Consider the following 18,028-nt stretch of genomic DNA (forward strand, 5'->3'; position numbering starts at 1 on the left):
TTCCCTTCCCTTCCCTTCCCTTCCTCCCTTCCCTTCCCTTCCCTTCCCTTCCCTTCCCTTCCCTTCCCTTCCCTTCCCTTCCCTTCCCTTCCCTTCCCTTCCCTTCCCTTCCCTTCCCTTCCCTTCCCTTCCCTTCCCTTCCCTTCCCTTCCCTTCCCTTCCCTTCCCTTCCCTTCCCTTCCCTTCCCTTCCCTTCCCTTCCCTTCCCTTCCCTTCCCTTCCCTTCCCTTCCCTTCCCTTCCCTTCCCTTCCCTTCCCTTCCCTTCCCTTCCCTTCCCTTCCCTTCCCTTCCCTTCCCTTCCCTTCCCTTCCCTTCCCTTCCCTTCCCTTCCCTTCCCTTCCCTTCCCTTCCCTTCCCTTCCCTTCCCTTCCCTTCCCTTCCCTTCCCTTCCCTTCCCTTCCCTTCCCTTCCCTTCCCTTCCCTTCCCTTCCCTTCCCTTCCCTTCCCTTCCCTTCCCTTCCCTTCCCTTCCCTTCCCTTCCCTTCCCTTCCCTTCCCTTCCCTTCCCTTCCCTTCCCTTCCCTTCCTTCCCTTCCCTTCCCTTCCCTTCCCTTCCCTTCCCTTCCCTTCCCTTCCCTTCCCTTCCCTTCCCTTCCCTTCCCTTCCCTTCCCTTCCCTTCCCTTCCCTTCCCTTCCCTTCCCTTCCCTTCCCTTCCTTCCCTTCCCTTCCCTTCCCTTCCCTTCCCTTCCCTTCCCTTCCCTTCCCTTCCCTTCCCTTCCCTTCCCTTCCCTTCCCTTCCCTTCCCTTCCCTTCCCTTCCCTTCCCTTCCCTTCCCTTCCTTCCCTTCCCTTCCCTTCCTTCCCTTCCTTCCCTTCCCTTCCCTTCCCTTCCCTTCCCTTCCCTTCCCTTCCCTTCCCTTCCCTTCCCTTCCTTCCCTTCCCTTCCCTTCCCTTCCCTTCCCTTCCCTTCCCTTCCCTTCCCTTCCCTTCCCTTCCCTTCCTTCCCTTCCCTTCCCTTCCCTTCCTTCCCTTCCCTTCCCTTCCCTTCCCTTCCCTTCCCTTCCCTTCCCTTCCCTTCCCTTCCCTTCCCTTCCCTTCCCTTCCCTTCCCTTCCCTTCCCTTCCCTTCCCTTCCCTTCCCTTCCCTTCCCTTCCCTTCCCTTCCCTTCCCTTCCCTTCCCTTCCCTTCCCTTCCCTTCCCTTCCCTTCCCTTCCCTTCCCTTCCCTTCCCTTCCCTTCCCTTCCCTTCCCTTCCCTTCCCTTCCCTTCCCTTCCCTTCCCTTCCCTTCCCTTCCCTTCCCTTCCCTTCCCTTCCCTTCCCTTCCCTTCCCTTCCCTTCCCTTCCCTTCCCTTCCCTTCCCTTCCCTTCCCTTCCCTTCCCTTCCCTTCCCTTCCCTTCCCTTCCCTTCCCTTCCCTTCCCTTCCCTTCCCTTCCCTTCCCTTCCCTTCCCTTCCCTTCCCTTCCCTTCCCTTCCCTTCCCTTCCCTTCCCTTCCCTTCCCTTCCCTTCCCTTCCCTTCCCTTCCCTTCCCTTCCCTTCCCTTCCCTTCCCTTCCCTTCCCTTCCCTTCCCTTCCCTTCCCTTCCCTTCCCTTCCCTTCCTTCCCTTCCCTTCCCTTCCCTTCCCTTCCCTTCCCTTCCCTTCCCTTCCCTTCCTTCCCTTCCCTTCCCTTCCCTTCCCTTCCCTTCCCTTCCCTTCCCTTCCCTTCCCTTCCCTTCCCTTCCCTTCCCTTCCCTTCCCTTCCCTTCCCTTCCCTTCCCTTCCCTTCCCTTCCCTTCCCTTCCTTCCCTTCCCTTCCCTTCCCTTCCCTTCCCTTCCCTTCCCTTCCCTTCCCTTCCCTTCCCTTCCCTTCCCTTCCCTTCCCTTCCCCTTCATGTGGCCAAAGTTAGCATTATTTGCAAAAGAGAAACATGAGAAACTTTTTCAGAAAATTTGAGGATAAAGCCAGGATGTCCATTCTCTTCACTATTGTATGATGTTCTAAAAATTCCAGTGACAGCAGTGAGTAATAAATTAAAAGTACTAACACTGGCAAAGAAGCGATACTTTCCTCCCTCTTTTCAGTTAACATGATTGTCTCTTTAGAAAAACCTAAAGAATAAGCAAAGAAACTAATTTGAAAGATTGAAAAATTCCAATAAATAAACATGGTATAAAAGAAATCTACAAATTCATCAACATTTCTTTTAACAATAACAAAAATCTTAATAGGATCTACATTTGTTAGAGTTAGACAAAGTGACAAAAGAAATTCTTTTTAATAGGATTACTTTGTAGAGTTAGACAAAGTGACAAAAGAATTCTTTTAGAGAAACAAAAGATCTAAAATCTTGGGAAAAATAGTGAAAAAAGTAGGAATGAAAGGGGGATAGCACTACCATACCTAAAACTGTAGTATAAAAAAATCACCAAGACAATATGACATTGGCTAAAAAATAGAAATGTATACAAGTGGGGTATAAATAAAGATTATAAATATGCATTACAGTTTAATGTTTGATAAACCTAAGAGCACAAATTATTTGGGAAAGTTTTTCTTATTTACAAAGAACTTCTTGGAAAATTAGCTTGGTTAAATTTTTTTGTCTTAGCTCAGCATCTTGTACTATAAATTGAAACAAATTCCAAATGTATATACAACTTAAATCCAAAAGTTCATATCATGAAGAAATGGAAGGAAAATTTAAAGAGCTATCTTTTATTACTATGACTATTGGGAGAATTCTTAACTAAACAAAGGATAGATATGCTCATTAAAATATTAAAGATAATTTTGATCATACAAAATTGAAGAGGATTGACAGCTAGGATAAAGTGGGAAACTACCAATTGGGGAAAAAGTATGTGAAACAAATATCTCTGACTATGTTCTGATATTTGGAATATTTACGAGGCTAACATAAACATATAGCATCAAGTTCCATTCCTCAGTGTATAAGTGGTCAGAGGATAACCCCTATCTCAAAGTCAACTGGTGTGGAACTCTATCCTGGAGAGATGGAGATCTTGCCCTACATGAGGGACAAGTCAGACTTGGTGGGAGATGAGAGAACTCTAGCCTTTCCTAGTTCTTCAGGACTAAGCTTTAAGTCAAGTTGGTTAAGTTTTAAATTTATCAGCTTTGAGTCACTTCTTTCAAAAGATTTGAGAGAAAAGATGGAAGAGGCAACCCTACTTCAGTTTGCTAAAGGAAAAGAATAAGAAGACACAATAGGAGCTAGCAGTCTCCCAGTGGAGAACTGGCTGTTCCCAGCTTGCTACTCTGGAGACTTTGAGTGATTTTCTGTTACATGAGATTGAAGATTCACCTCTTGGTTGAACTGAGTTATATTGCTCCCAATAAGACAGTGCCTTCACTTTGAATTGTCTGATATATGGTCTCCTATGTGTACTTTCTCTCATTTCTGGTTTGCTAGGATTTGGATAAATGAATTTCTTTATAATTCACTAGGTATGGCCATTATGATACTGATATTTGGTGGGAAAAGGTTGTAAGCTCTAGATTTAGAACTTGAGATCTTCCTTCCTCTCTGAAATGACCAAGCAGTTAGAAGGTAGATAGAACTTCATTATATTCTTTAGATGAACAATATTTAAGATATACTTGGTACCCCCTTTTTCTATGGAGGACAGACTAGTAGCCTTGGCCCCAACTTTCTGCTTCCCCTTTTGGCAGAAATGAAAGTCTATGTTAGAGAAGGTGGTAATGGAGGAGAGGGGGAGAAGAAGCTATAGATTCTGTCACCCTTTGAGCTATACATGAAGACAGTGCTCTCTGCCCACATAGGATCTCATTACACACATGGAACCTATTCTACTTCTATTGGTGTACAATTTGTTTTTTTTTTAAACTACTTTTTAAAAAAAAGTGATAGCATTTAATAACTCCATGAAAGGCTTCTTTGAATCAGAAGATACAAGAGAAATAAAAAATATATAACTGAAGTTTTCACCCATATCTAGCAAATTGTCAATGGGAATAATCAATGTTGGAAGGACTATAGTAAGACAGGTTTATTCATACACTGTTGGTGCAGCTATAATTGCTCCAACCATCCTATATAAAGCAATGTCAAATTTTGTTTAAAAAAACAAACAAACCCAAAACACTAAAATTTCCAGACCCTTTAATCCATATAACCTTTTGAAGGGATATATGAAGTCAAAGACCCAAAGTTTCCAAATGTACAAATGTATTAACTGCAATACTTTTTTGTTGCAGCAAAGAATTGGAAATAGAATAGATATGCATGGGTTGAATAATCACAAGACAAATTGTATTCCATGAAGATAATGGAGTAATATTGCACCATAAGAAATGATGAATATGAGGAGAAAAATATGAAGGAACAAGAACCAATATTCTCTTGTCAGGATACCACTCTCTTTGGTTTTCCTCCTACTTCTCTGACTTCTTTTTCTGTCTCCAGATCACACCCTTCCACCATAGGTTTCTCTTAGGATTTTCTCCTGGGTCCTTTTTACATTTCCTTCTATGCTATTTCCCTTGATGATCTCTTTATCTTCCATGGATTTAATTACCATCTTCATGCTGATGATTCTCAAGTCTACCTATCCTTCGCTACTCTGTTTGCTGGCCTCCAGTCTCACCTTTTTAATTGTCTTTCAGATATCTTGAAGTAGATGTTCAGTAGACATTTTAAACTTAATATATTCAAAATAGGATTCATTTTGTTTTTCCCTAAATCCTCCTCCCCAGTTATTCTCTTGTATTATAGAGTGTAATACCATCCTTCTAGACCAGCAATCTAGGAGTCCTCCTGGATCCCTCACTGTATCTCTTATCCCCCATAACCAAGTTGTCAGGGCCTTGATTTCACCTTTGCAAAATATCTTGAATGTGTCCCCCATTCTTCTCTCACTGCTACCCCTCTAGTACAGTCTTCTTCACTTCATGAATAGTTTGTTGCTGGGTTTGCTTGTCTTTAGGCTCTTACTCTAATTCTTTCTCCATTTAGCCACTAAAGTGATTTTCCTAAAGTACAGATCTAATCAAGTCACCTCCTTAGTCAACAAATTCCTATTACCAATATGATCAAATACAAAATACTCTGTTTGACTTTCAAAGCCCTTTATAACCTAATATTTTCTGATCTTTCCAGGCTTCTTAAACCTTACTTCTGTTTCATCCAGTGATCTAGGTCTTCTGGCTATTCCACAAATTCCATGTTGGAATATTCTCCCATCATCACTCCTACAACTGACTAGCCTTGTTTCCTTCAAATCCCAACTGAAATCCCATCTTCTACAGGAAGCTTTCCTCAACATCTTTTTGTTCCATTGCTTTCTTTCTGTTAATTATTTCTTATTTATTCGTGGGATATCTATGTTGTACAATGGGTAAAGTGCCAGATCTGAAGTCAAGTACACTCATCTTCCTAAATTAAAATCTAGTCTCAGAGACTTATTTACCCATGTGACCCTGGGCAAGTCACTTAACTCTATTTCTGCACAAACAATTCTTTTTTTTTAATTAAAAAAGTTTCCTCACCTGTAAAATGAGCTGGAGAAGGAAATGGCAAACCACTCCAGTATCTTTGTCAAGGAATACCCAAATGCGGTCAGATAGGACTGAACATTTTTTTCCATCTGTAGTTTGCTTTGTATATTTGTTTGGATGTTGTCTCCCTCCATTAGATTATAAACCTTGACAGCAGGGATTCCCTTTTGCCTCTCTTTGCATCCTTAGTGTTCATACAAAGAAGGTATCAAATAAATATTGATTGATTGAACCAGCAAAATTATCTACCCAACAGCTTTAGTATTGTAGATGAAATGCATAATAAAATGAAATTGAATTCTGTTTAATTATAATTACCAATATTGTTCCCAGAGAGAAGATAATGAAAGGCACCTCCCTTCTTTCATTATAAATGAGGAGATAGTGGTGGAATTATGGGTTATCTATATTATATATGACATCAAATGCGATCAATGTATTGGGTGGTTTTAATTAACTTTTTCTCTCTCTTTTACTCATTTCCTCATTTCACTGAATGGAGAATAAGGAAGAAACTTATTTAGAAATGACTGATATAAAAATAAAACAGAGGAACAAAATAGTGGATGAAAAGATAATGGGACAGATGAAATTTAACATAAATTACTAATTAAAGTCCTAGGAAAAAACCACTTAATTATCTTCTATACTTTTGAATGGATTAAACAAAAAAGGAAAATACCACATATTAGAAACTTGTTTAGAGGGAAAAGCACTAGAATTGAGATGAACACAGTATACTATGTAGGAAGATTACAGAAAAGAGGGAAGCAGCAGAAAGATGAAAACCATAAAACAAATAAGAAATCAATTTTGGATTGAAGTAATTTCCTATGTTAGAAAAAATATAAAGGAAAATGAGAAAGAATTTCTGCACTGAAAAGCATGCATTGTAACATGTGTTGTTGTTTCTTTTGGCAGTGGGGTAAATGAGGAAGATTGTTTAAAAATAATAGACCAGGATTGAGATCAGAAGTGCACAAACCAAAAATTTCAGTGCTGAGTTCAACTACTGGAGTGGGAAATTCATATATTGAAGTCTAAGATTTTAGCTGATAATGTCTTCCAAATGTACTAAAAATCTTACAGTCATATGTGATGGATAATTCTGCTTTGATTTGGTTACTATAACTTTTTGGTAGTGGATGGTAATCTCAATATAAGTGAGTTTAATAATGGTCATAGTATAGTGATGTCATTAGGAGGAGAAATTGAAGGGGGGAAGATCTAGACTAGGAAGATTAAAAAGCCTGGTTTTTGGGTGTGCTGGAATGACATGAATAGGAGGATGGAGATAAGGGAGTAGAGCTATATGGTGAAAGGGAAAAGATAGTGAAGAAGTCTTTGGGTTTAGCATATGGAGAATACTGAGAGCTCTAATGGCTCTTGAAGAAAACACCAGAGATGATCATGCTTTATATTAAGTATTAACTTTTGGGTCCCTTAGTTCTGAACAGACTATTTCCCTTTCTGGCTATTTTGAAGAATCAGGAGATTAAGAGGGAATTAGTTATAATTCCTCTGGAGCTTTAGGAGATTGTACTCATTGGTGAATTGGTTGGTGGAGAGAATATTTTTAGTATTTACTTCCCTTTCTTGCTAGTTTCACAACTTAATTAAATTTTCTTGCTCTTAGATTTATATATCTCTTGCATGATCTGGGAATATAATATGTAGAATAGCAGGTAAAATCTTGAGCTATGAGTTGTATAAATGATTATCCCAAAGCAGCCACTCTGAATTTGGAAGCAGTATGGAGTACTGAAGTCATGTTGTACCTATGTCTACTTAATCTTCTGGGTTGAAGACCAGCTGCTGGCAGCCAGGTGATGCTGTGGATAGCACACTGGACCTGGAGTCAGAAAACCTACAGACACTTACTTTCTGTGTAGTCTTCAGAATACCACTTAATTTCTGTCTGCCTCAGTTTCCCCATCAGCAAAATGGAGATAATAATAGCAACCACTTCCCAGAACTGTTGTGAGATAATAACTGAAAAGCACCTGAAATTATATTAAGTACATTAAATGCTATATTACATATTAGTTATTATTAATCAAGACTCAAAATTTTACTATTATTATCATCATTAATTAGAACTTGAAACTTAATTTCAGGTCCTAATGGCCACAGAGTTGATTCTGTGAGCCGTGACATCAGAAACCCTTGATATATATCCCATTTTGAAGGCAAACTCGCTGGTTCAACTTCATGGAGGTCATAATTCTAGAGACGTTTATTATTTATGAATTTCCACTCACTATTCTGTTAGAAAACACATGTGATCAATTGGCTTGTGGGAAAAGAAGACTCAGAGAGGTCAGCCAAAATAGCAGAAGTGTGTGGAAATCACTACAGATCTCCATTTAGTGTTACAAATCAAACCCTGCCATTGCTCTTGCTGATGGCAGATGCTGGGATCTGCTTGGGCCTGTCATACTGAATAAGGCTGCCTTCATCACACATTTCCTGGTTCTTCTGCTGTTATAGAAACCATATGGACTTTTTGAGACATAGTTCTTTCTTTTCTATTCTTTATTATTCCTTTCTCTTTTTCCCCCATTCTGTGAAATTTGCTACCTCTATTCTCTGAGTCATATGATTAGAGACAGTGTGGATGTCACTCTCTAATGAAAGTCTCAGGCAGTGGATTTCTTTGCAGGAAAGTGGACTTTTATGATTTAATCATTGATTGTGAGGATTGAAATTTGTAGTTTTTTAAAATGGCAATTTATCTTATAAACTAGCTTCATTTAAGGATTCTGGATTAGAATGAGCTACTGCACATTTTAAACCTTAGAAATGTCTATATTGCTCCACAGAGTAGATTGTTCTTAGAGGCATTATGACCAGGACAGAAGTGAATCACATCATACTTTTCCACTTGTATTTGGCACAGTTTGTTCCCTTTCTGGGGACATAAAATGAAATCAGAAATAGTGTGGATAGCAAACTAGTCTGGAAATCAGAAATAGCTGAGCTCAAAGTTTGACTCTGGCACTATATCACTCTGATAATAGTTAACATTTCTATAGAACCTACTATGTTGCTGACTAAACATTTTACAATTATTTGATCCTCAAAACAATCTTGGGAAGGAGGTGTTGTTATTAACCTAATTTTATAGTAGAGGAAACCAGGGTAAAGATTAAGTAACTTGTCTAGAATCATACTGATGGGATACAGCTTCTAGGGGAAATGTCCTAATAATCCTGAGGTCCCCTGGCTTTAGGAATGCCATTGTTCTAACAATTTGTTTTGTCATTAATCCTGGCCTGCCTTAGAAATACTATAGTAATATAGTTATATATTTCTTCCCCTATTTTTAAGGCCCCTTCGCTTTTTTACTCTCAGATAAACAATATGTTGGTCATTGATAACAATGTTCCTGAGACAATAATGAAAAGATCATCCTTCAAACCTACTTGTAGCAAATAAGCAAATAAATGAATTCCAGATCTCTCTAACTTTTTCCTATATAAATTTATCTTCTTGCTTCTGGCGCTTTGCTAACTTCTTTTAATACTTAGCCCACTTCAACTGAGATTACAATTAAAATAAACCTTGCCCCTTGACTTGGAGATGGGTCAGAGTCTGCAAATTCTTTTTCTTTTTTGAATTTTTTTTTTAAATTAAAGCTTCTAATTTTCAAAACATGGAGCCAAGATGGTGGAGAGCAAACATGACTCTCTGTAACCTCCTCTAACTTTCTGTCAAACCAACAGCAGATTAAGTCTCTAAACTGGTTTTGGAGTCAAAGAATCCCAAATATTTGGAGTATAACACATTTCCAGTTCCTTGACATTACAAAAAGGACTACTACAAGTATTTTTGCATGTGTGGGTCCTTTTCTGTCCTTTAAGATCTCTTTTGGATACAGACCTAGTAGTGGCATTATTGGATCAAAGGGCATGCACAGTTTGATAGCCCTTTGGGCATAGTTCCAGAATAGTTGGATTATTTCACAACTTCACCAACAATGCATTAGTGTCCCAATTTTCCCATCTCCAGTCCAACATTTATCATTATCTTTTCCTGTCATCTCCCTCAATCTGAGAAGTGTGAAGTGGATTAGTGCATCTTTAGACAACCAAACTCCTTCTTGGTTTCTCCCCTTACTCCCTAAATCCTGCCTCTTTTTCCTCTGACCCCCAAGACTTTAAAAATCATTCCTCTCAAAAGCAAATTGCTTAATCAGTGTTGCTCTGCCTTGCTAAGTCATGTTTGATTAAGTCTGTGAGCAATTTCACATAATAAATGGCAAATCTTTTTACCATATGATGGATGCCTATGATTTGATTTCTTCATGTCAATTGAACAATGATGTTCTCCTGAATCTACTCCATATTTCTATTTTTTACTTCATCAGGATGTGTAACAAACACAGGGAAATTTTTCAACTAGATTTTTTTTTTTTTTTTTTGCTTTTCAGTAGGGAACAAGACATGAGAATTCATCAAGAAATAACAATGACTCATTATTGACATAATTTACAAAGTTTTTTTTCTTCTCTATAGTTAGTCTATAAATTTGTATTTTTAAAGGTAAAGAAATCAGAGAGAAGTCAAGTGACTTGTGTGGAGTCTGAGAACAATAGTCATTATCAGAGCTGATATTCAAACCTTGGCCAACTGACTCCCACTATCCCACTGAAAACAGAAAGTCATTGATGTTTATTGAACACTTAATATATGTCAAGATCTGGACTATCTATGTAATTAGAGAATGTCAAAATGAATTTATCACCATATTAAAAAATCTTTGGAGAGAAGAGTATATATGAATTATCAAATATGATAGTTAACTATAACCAATGACTTTATTTGGAGTGGTAGGAAAAAGTTTAGATTTGAAAGCAAGAGATCTGGGTTCTAGCTCAGTTTCTGCCATTAACCTGTGTGACTCTGGGCAAAGGAATCACCTTCCTTTAACTTTAATTTCTTTTTCTATTTTTTGGCTACTGACATCCTTGGCTTCCTTTAAGTTCCAACTAGGAGCATTCCCTAATCCCTTAGAATACTAGTGCCTTCAATGTTATTATCTACTATTAATTTTGTATATAACTTGTTTGGTATATATTTATTTGCATGTTGTTTCTCTCTTGATTGTAAGCTCCTTGAGGGCAGGAACTGTCTTTTGACTCCTTTTGTATTCCCAGTGCAGAACACACATTTAATAAATGTTTATGGATTGAATGGATGAATATACCTACCATGTTTTATTGGGTTATCTTCTTGAACCAAGCAAGTTATATCTTTCTTAAGGCTTTGGAATAATCTTTACTGTTGTGGACTTCAACTTCTACTGGGTATTCCTTCCATTATTAGGGGCCAGTGACTACTTCCTCAGTTCCATTTAATCATTTAATATCTATTAGCTTTTTCAAAGTTACAACCATTTTCCCTCATCCCTTGGGGCATATTCTTCCTTGTTCCTCCTTCTCTGGGGGAGTAGGCTCATAATTTAGCTCTGTTCCTACATTAAATTGCTCCCATGAGTTTATGTCCAGATGCCAAATGAGTGCTGGATGAGTTCCTATCTTAGCTTCTGCTGGCTTGGGTCCAGAAGGTCACTTCTGAAGGTTTCATCTTGTTTCTCAGGACAAGCCAGGTCAAAACAGATTCCCAGATCTCTTCTGACTTTTCTAAACATGCAAAATTGGGACTCTAAAACAGAAAAGAGTACAGAGGGCAAGGATTGAAGCTATTTCTTGAAGCCAAATGGCCAAAGGCTTTCCCAATTAGATCAGGCCAAAGTATACACATCCTTTATAGTGTTACCTATGTGCTTCCCTAAGCTTAGAAAGACTATGTGAACAGCTTTGAAATCTTTGTTCAGGAACTGGCTACATCTTTCTAGCTGAAAATAATCTGAAAAATTTAATATCCCTTTGCATTATCTTAATAGTATCACATTCAACCTGGTAGTATTAAGCATAGTAGATGAGCAGCTGGTCTTAGAGTAAGGAAGTCCTGAGTTCTAATCTTGCTTCTAATACCTACTGTCAGTATAATTCTAGTGGTCACCCAAACTTTGAATCATCTCTTGAACAATAAAAACTACTCTATAATAATTATTACTTACCTGCATTGAATAAGGTGCAAATAAATCATGGAGTTAGACCTGTATCATATTTACCTATGTGCATTCTAATGCATGTTCTTTTCAAGTCTCCCACTAATAGGTGGTAAATCTTTTGAGGTCAAGGACTATGTCTTTGTCATCTTTGTGCCCTTTGGATCTAGTCTTGTACCTGGAAGCTGGTAGGTGTCTAATAATGGTGTGTGGAATTGCACTGAATTGACAACTGAATTGAGCCATCTACAAAATTCAGAGAGTTCTACATTTTTGTGTCTTAGTGAGCAGATGTGGACTTCTCCTAATATAACCCAAGACAAAGGTCGGATAAGGCATCTTTTAGTATTTTTGGACCAAAACTTTCTTCCCCTGTTGTTTTTCCTGATTCTCCCGGGTTGATACTTTCTTTGGTGCAATGCAGCCAAATTAACATTCTGGTCATAACCAGACCATTGCCTTTCCTGGATGTGATATATGCTTATCTGTAGCATTGGTGTTTCAATAACTGACTCTGGGAAGGCATTAAGCTGTGCCGTGAGTCCAAGAGGTAAGGAAGGTTGTGTGATGTAATGGAGAGAGCTCAAGATTGTGACTCAGGGTTCCTGCATAGCCGAGGGCTCTTAGGCTAGTACTTACCCCTCCTAAGCTTGTTTCCTTATCCTTAAAGACAGAGGGCATGGATTAGGTGATCTCTAAGATAACTAGCTAGGGATCTCTTCCAGTTCCAGCATTTGTGACCTTAGAAAATTTTGTGTGTATCTGGCACTAAGTAATACATAGCCCTTGGTCCTGGGACCTTGAGAAGGCAATTAAGCACCAGTGACTGACCTCCACTGCCCTTCAGAAAAAAATATATAGCTGATACCCTCAGTCAAATATTCTTGCTTTGTATACTATCCTCTTTGGGATACACTAGGAGTATAGTTATCTTGTCGTTGTATTCTGTCCCAGAGAAGAACAGTGATTTATTTCTACAGCATAAAGCCCATCTTTGGATTGAACTTTCCATGTCTCTGGCAGTTTAATCCAGCAGTCCTGTAGCTGCCTGCAAAATACAAGTGTCTGGTGTAGAGCTATGTTAACTGAGCATTTGATTTTTTTTTTTTTTTGAAAAGATCCTGAGTCCTTTCCCATTCTTCCTTAGAAAAATGTCTCTGGATTTTGAATATTCGGTTGGATCGTCTTTGGTTTCCTCTCCTGATATTACATCTCATTTCTTGTTTTCATTTTCCTCACAAGGCTCAGCAGTTCTCCCAGAATGACGGATAGAATGGAAAGAGGTAAGTCCAAGGAGTTGGACTCAGAAGCACTGGACTTGAATTTCACCTCTGCCTCTTATTAGCAGTGTGATCTTAGCCAAGACATTTCTAAAATGGGGATTGTGAAATGGGTATCACTTACTATTGTTTTGAAGATCAGATAAAAACATTCCTTGTCAAATACCTTATAAACAGAGAGATTATGCAATTTTATTATTATTATGATGTTATAGTTATCTATTTTGGTGATGATGTTTATTAACTAACAAAGTGACCAACTCTCTTAGGATAATATCTGTATTTTGCCCTTTCTTCAGAAACACTCCTTCCTTGGAAATTGTCATCAGGCCTGTCAAGTAGATAAAACATACCAGCTATGAGCATAAATAAGAAATTGAACCAGAATTGGTGGTTCTCTATTTCTAAGTGCTAGAAAAGTTTCTTTGTCTAGACTCATCAAGATAGCTTTAGGGAGAGTGGGCAAGAGTAGAAAAAAAAACTTGGTAGGACTTTCCAGAAACTCTATACCAAAATGTCATATCTTTGAGACTTCCTTGAAGACTGAGCTATGAAGGCTCAGTGTAATGTTCAGGTCCCATCTGATTTTCAAAATCAGCAGAGGGTAGTAAAAAGAACATGAGAGTTGGAATCAGGTAAGCAGTTGGCAGCTACTAAGAGCCTACTATGTGTTAAACGTGCTTTCCTCTGGCAATAAAAGTACAAAAGTAAGAGCTCCAGCTTTTAAAGGGCTCATGAAGAAAATTTGGGCTTGAATCCCAGCTCTGACACTTACTCTGTGATCTTGGGAAAATTATTCATTCTTTCTGAATCTGAATTTCTTCATCTGTATATAGAGATAAATTTTTTTTGTATTACCTACTTTACAAGTTTATTATAAGACTCAATTGAAATAAAATTGACTGCAATGTGGAGTGCATGGAAGAAAGAGCAATTGCTGGGAAGGTCTATTTGCCTTTTAGAAAAGATGATTGAGTTCTTCATATACCCAACCAAGGAGTGCTTCCTTCATAAATGTGAATTGTTACATTTAGGCAACTGGGTATTGCTGTGGATAAAATATTGGATCTAGATTCAGGAAGATGAGTTCAAATCCAGTCTTAGATACTTATTAGCTGTGTGGTCTTGTATCAGATACTTAACTTCCATTTGCCTCAGTTCCTTCATATGTAAGATGGGGGAAAAAATAAAAACATCTTCCTCCAGTGTTGTTTGTGAGGGGGCAAATCTGATGGTATTTGAAAAGTTGAACCTCGAAAGAAATGAAGATTATAAGAGGTAGAGATGAGTAGAGATTTATTCCTGGATAGTGGTCAGCAAGCCACAGAGATGTGAGATGGTTTCTCTGTGAGAATCACAGCATGAAGGCCAAGTTAGCTGAATGGCACACAATAGGAAGGGGAGCAATGTATAGTAAAGCAGGGAAGATAAGTTAGAGATTTGACTGTGAAAGGCTTAAATGTTCAACAGAAGAGATTACACGTGATCTTCAGACTTGAGGGAATAGCCAAATGATGGAGTTTATTGAATAGGAATGTTACATGATCAGACCTTCTCTGTCTCTGTGTCTTTGTGACTTTGTGTCTGCCTGTCTGTATCTGTCTCTCTGCCTTTGTTTTTTTTTCTGCCTCTCTGTCTCTTTCTCTTTCAAAATTATGGAAACCATAATGAACCAGTGGATGGCATCTCCAAGAAATGGGATGAGTTGGAGAGATGTGAGACTTGAGGCAGAAAAGCAATTATAAGGCTTTTGTAAGATTTTCTAAGATGATAAAAAGGAAAAATGACAAAGGTCGCAACACTAAAGCACTGTTGGTGGAGCTGTAAACTAATCTAACCATTCTGGAAAGCAATTTGGAACTGTGCCCCAAAAGCTTTTAAAGCTTTGACCCAGTGATACCACTACAAGGTGTATAACATAAAGAGTTCAAAGAAAGGAAAAGAACACATATTTACAAAAATATTTGTAGTAACTCTATTTGTAATAGTAAAGAATTGGAAATTGAGGGGATGACCATAGATTGGGGAATAGTTTAACAAGTTGTGGTGTGTGTGAATTTTATAGATTACCTTTGTGTTGTAAGAAGTAATGAAGGGAATAATTTCAGAAAAAAAACTGGGAAAACTTGTATGAATTGATACCAAATCAAATTAGAAGAATTAAGAGAATAATATACATTAACCCCAAAGTTGTAAAATAATCAACTTTGAAAGACTTAGTAACTGAACAACACAATGTCCATTTATAATTCCAAAAGATTTATGACAAAACATGCTATACATTTGCAGATAGAGCTCTGATTTATTCAAAGTGTGGACTGAAGCACATTTTCTCCTATTTCTTTTTCTTGCCTTTTTGGCAGGGAGAATGCAGAAATTTGTTTTGTGTGACCATATATATTTATAATGGGTTTCATTCTTGCCTTAATAATGGATATGGAGGGGGAAAGGGAGACAATTTGAGACTGAAACTAAAATAAAGTTGAAATTTTTGTTGTTCAATTGTTTTCAGTTCTTTCCAATTCTTCATGACCTCACTTGGGGTCTTTCCAGTTCATGGCTTCCCTTTTCATTATACCCAGTCTTTTACTAATCTCCGATATTTCCCTTTTGGCCACTTTTTTGCTGCTTATTAAAATGTTCATAGCTAACCTGTGTTTTAAAAAGTCCTCCCATGATCTCATCATCCGCATTGTCATCTTCAACTCTCTTTAGTCACTATTGTGACTAAATTCCTTGAGAAAATTGAATGTACTAGATGTGTTCTCTTACCTCCTATTACCTAATCCTAAACCTTTTGTACCTTGGTTGTGCCTTTACAATTCAATTGAAATCCTCTCTCCAAAATTACCAATAATCTTCTGTTTTCAAATAGTATTTTATTCCCCCCTCCAGTTACATGTGAAGAAAATTTTTAGCATTCACTTTTATAAGATTTTCAGTTCCAAATTTTTTTCTCTACTTTCTCTTTTTCTGAAGATCATAGGCAATTTGATATGGTTTATACATGTGCCATCATAAAAAAACCATATTTCTATGCTCTAATGTTTTAGTTGCTAAATCTAGTGACCTACCATTAAACTGATGACTTGGGAATAGCTAGATGGTATGCCAGATTCAGAACTGGATCTGGAATTAGAAAGAACTGAGTTCATATCCTGCCTTAGATACTTGATTCTTATTAGCTGTGTGACTTTGGATAAGTTAACTAACCCTAACTGCCTCACCAAGAAAAAAATTGGCTTTTTCTCACCCCTTATTCTTCTTGAATGCCTTTGACATTGTCAATCTCACCTTCTCATTCTACATATTCTCTTCTTTTTAAGATTTTATGACCTTGTTCACTCATGTTTTCCCTATTTCCTCATTCTCCTGGGCCAGATCCTTAGCTATGTTATGCACACAAAGTTGTGGGTGTCCCCAAGACTATGGCCAGTACCTTCCTTTCTTCTCCATCTATAATATTATCTCACTTAGTAATCTCATTAACTCTCCTATAAGCTATGGATTCAATTATCATCTCTATGCATATGGCTTCCAGATTTATTTATGCAGCCCTAATTTCTCTCTTGAGTTTCAGACTCAAAAATCAGAAATTCTATAGGCATATTAAACTGAACATGTCCAAAATAGAACTCATCTTCTTTTCCCTCAACCCTCCCCCTTTAGAACTTTACTATTATTGTTGAGGATACTAGCATCCTTCCCATTTTGCAACCTTGGTGTCTTCCCAACTCTTCACTTACACTCCTCTCACATATCCAATCTGTTGCCAAGTCTTATTTCTTTCCTTTATGACATGTTTTATATACATTCCCTTCTCTCCACTCATGCAACCACCCAGTTAATCTAGGACCTCATCATCTGGTGCTTGAACATTGTGGTAGCCTGCTGCTTGGTCTGCCTATTTCAAATTTCTCCCTACTCTTGTCCATATTCCACTCAGTTGTCAGAATTACTTTCCTAGGGCACTGATGTGACCATCTCACTCCTCTATTTAATAAATTGTCACTTCTTATTACTTCAGGATCAAATATGAAATCCTCTGGCTTTTTAATGCTCTTCAGAATTTTCTCCCTTCTTATCTTTCCACTTTTCTTATACTTTAATTTCTTCCACATGTACTATGATTCAGCTATACTTGCCTTTTTACTGCTGCTTCTTATAAATGACACTCCATCTATGTACTTTTTTGCTGACCCTCTTCCATAATTGGAAGCTCTTGCTTTTTACTTCATCTTTTAGCTTCCCAGGCTTCATGCAAGACTCTCATCAAAACCCATTTTTTGTAAGAAACTTTTCCCAGTCTTGCCCATTGCTACTGCCTTCCTTCCAAGCCTCCAATCCATTTACACTTTTTATATCTTCTATATTATGTTCCATTTTTTATAGGCTTTTCTAGTTTTAGAATATGAGCTCCTTGAGAGCAGGGGCTGTTTTTTGCCTTTTTTATATTTATATCCCTAGCACTTAGCATAGTGTCTATCAGATTGTAAGCACTTACTAAAACTTGTTAACTTACTGACTAAAAACCCATGAGAGTTGTTGTCCACCAAGTGTGAGAATGTATAGCAAATGTTCTTAACTCAGGGTTCATAATTACCCAAGTAGCTATTGGATAGATTCTAGGCGGTCAGAGAATTTAGATCGGAAAACAAAAACATTTATTTTTTACCAACCTCTAATAAAAATTTAACATTTCCTTTAATTATAAATGCAAACACCAAACCATTCTTCTGAGGAATCCGTGAGCTTCCCCAGATTGTCAAAAGAACTTATGATTTTATTAAGAACTCCTAATAGAGAGAGGATAGGACTCTAGGATAGAGTCTTGGAGAATACTGACAATCAGATATAGATGAAAAGCCAACAAAGAAAATTAAGGAAGATTGGTCAGACAGGGAGGAGAAGAACCAAGAAGGGCAGGTTCTTGAAAACCCAGTGAGTGTTCACAAAGAAAAGGTGAGTAATATTAGATGCTGAAGAGAGGTCAAGAAGGGTGAGGGCTGAGAGAAGGCTAAGAAATTTGGCAATTTAGAGATAATTGATAACTTTGAGCCAATGACTACTTCTACTCAAAAATAATTCTATCATCATGAACATCTGTATTTGGGAATATTTGGCATTCATTATATTTAGCACTTTCTTTAGCTATTTACTATATGTACGACCTTGGTCAACATAATTTTTTTTGACTATAATATTCTTTTTAAA

This window comes from Sminthopsis crassicaudata, chromosome 4, assembly GCF_048593235.1.
Source record: "Sminthopsis crassicaudata isolate SCR6 chromosome 4, ASM4859323v1, whole genome shotgun sequence".
In the NCBI taxonomy this organism is placed as follows: Eukaryota; Metazoa; Chordata; class Mammalia; order Dasyuromorphia; family Dasyuridae; genus Sminthopsis; species Sminthopsis crassicaudata.